Source organism: Schistocerca americana, chromosome 1 (assembly GCF_021461395.2).
Source record: "Schistocerca americana isolate TAMUIC-IGC-003095 chromosome 1, iqSchAmer2.1, whole genome shotgun sequence".
NCBI classification, from domain to species: domain Eukaryota; kingdom Metazoa; phylum Arthropoda; class Insecta; order Orthoptera; family Acrididae; genus Schistocerca; species Schistocerca americana.
Genome location: NC_060119.1, coordinates 1174266182 through 1174268891, shown reverse-complemented (window position 1 = coordinate 1174268891; position 2710 = coordinate 1174266182).

The window sequence follows — 2710 nt, the reverse complement described above, 5'->3', positions numbered from 1 at the left end:
ATTCATCAGTTTTCCTGTAGTTATTTATTTTTGTGCAATTGCGTAGTTGCAGTTGTCAGTTCTATCTTTCACTCAGTTTCTGCGTTACTTCCGACAGCGTGCCAATGGAGGAAAGATCAGTTTTCAGGAATATAACAGCAACGATTATTCGAAGCAAAATGTCTAGTAAACATGGTCTGCAAAATGCATACCTTAAGACCTATGAGCGCTTTTTTATCTTCGATACTGTGAAACAAATCTCTTCTGCTGCAAGCTCTTTGCTCCCATATTTTGGGAGAAGGTCATGTAAAATGGGCTCTAATACGCATACTTTACGAGCTATAAGCATTTGTTCAGTAGAAGAAAAGTTTCTCATAATACTCAAGATGAACAACTTATCATAGCGCTTAAGGTATGCGCTTTAGAGCCCTTGTTTAGAGGACGTCATTTTGTATAACGTTAATATTGTCAGTGCAACGCCTTCCTTTCCTAAATTCATTCTGCTCTTCTAATGACTTGGCTATGTTTTAAGGCATTGTTTATTATTCGAGAGTAACTCATAACAGTTGTTAAGAGAGATTATCCCACGCTCGTTTCTGAAGTTAATACCATATCCTTTCTAATAAAGCTGTGTTTCATCTGTTGCTGTTCAGAGGAACGTTTCTCAGCAATTATTTACTACTTTCAAAAAGTGTAGCTCCAGCATGGGTCCTTTATGTACGTAGTAACACTACGTTAATTCTCCTCGTTAAATTTCACTGTGTCCTTCACAGGTGATGCTTGTATACACTCGATCCCATGGCCTCCAATAGCGGTTCAATCCATTTATCTTTGCCAATGACAAGTATATGCATTCGAGCATTATCTCTTTCTGTTCAGCTATTTCAAGAGTTTGCATGTTACTTCCTCCCGAACGTCGATACCTGTTTCTGTGTTAGCTTATCTCTCTATAATATCATGAAAAATGTTCATACTCCAATTCTGTTAGCGTCAAAGCACACATATATAGAAGATTTCCTGATCATGCTTCAAAATACGTCTGCTACTTAACACTGCTTAACTTAGGAAGAGTGGAGCTTTGCTAGTGCTCTCAGGCAGAGGCAGTGAAGTACATTAAGGTGTTGCAGCAACAGTTAAAGATTACTCAGCTACGTGGTTTTGTTCTGTGTGAGCTATGCATATCACTATTTACCTAAGAAAGAGAATTGATAGCGTGACCTAAATAATATGGGTACCTAAAAATGTAATCTATAATCGATCTACCACCTCTCGGAATCCCTTCTATTTATGAATATCTTTCTTTACGAACAAGCTGTGAAGTAAAACCAATAACATCGAACGATAACAAGATTTCTCCTGTATAGTTGTAACAACAACAATTGTACATATAATAATTTTTCTTCTGATTTTCGATGAATTAATGTAAGCAATGTTTTGATTTCATTTCTTTTTCTTTTCGTGTCATTATGTTAACGAAAATGTAAGTAACTTTCGATGTGAATATTAATATTTATGTCAAATTTCAAGAAATGCTATAACAGAATTGATGTTGAATCTATTGTAACATGTTTAAAATTGTAATTGTGCGACTGGTCCATACGTAGGCAATGTATTAGGATATGTGGAATGTAAAACCTTTGGTGAATACCCTATCTGTAGGGGAGCGGTAAAGGGTGGATGGCAGGCGAGCGCGGGAAAAATGCACACGGGCACGGCATAACGGGCTCAGCAAGGCAGTCGGAGTTGGGCATCGGTCTGAAGGACACGTTCCGGATCGAGGAGGCTATCCTGGAAAAAGTGGTTTCATTGAGCCTCGGATGTGCCGTTTCCGACGACTACACAGCATGGCTATCTTCTATGGGCACTGAATTGAAAAGGATTGCGACGCTAAGAAGAAGCAAAGCGCCGATACACTAAGAGCCAAAGCTGTGATTGTATGTGTGCTGTGCGCCTCGCCATCTCGCCGCCCGCCAACCGCCGCATCGACACGAACAGGTTGAATCTTTAGAATTGTATTCGTGTGGACCAGTGTTAATTTTGTTTCTGACTGTTCAATAACAGCTTAACTTTTACCAGAATTGTCCTATCAATTAATTATTCTAGTCACTAACCTAGACAGGGACCTTTCCACATGTTGTGCAATCCGAGTGTCCCGATATGAAGATTTAAAGTTTATGTTAATAAGAATTATCTGCAGACCTATTTATGCTAGAAAGATGTTTAAGGAGCTTTATTGTTAATGAAAATATAAGCAAAGAACAAAGGTCTGACAAAATTGGAAGTTAATTTTGGAACTGGTTTAGTAATGAAGCTTAATTAATTTTAGATAAAAATAATGGTAGTTAAATGAGGAAGTAATAAGACTAAAAGAGTAGTAACTCATATTTTGTAAATCTTGAGTGCTTAATGTTTCCAATAGTTAATGGTTTCAACACAGTGATCATAACAGTTTCAGGGTCCCCCCCCCCCCTTCCACTCTTTTCTTTTCTATTCATTTAAATTCTGGAGTGTACTGAACTGATTTGACCTGCAAAGTTAAAGTCAATACAAAACCTAAATTTATCAATGTTTTACCCTTCTTAAAATTGACATTGTTTGTGTGTTTCAAAAGTGCTATTTCTAGGGTAACCTATGCCCGATTTCAGTCGGATCAATAAACAAAACGCAGTTTGTAGTAATCATTATAGTGTAATGTTGTGTATTTATAGCTTGTCCAAATTAGTACAGAAAG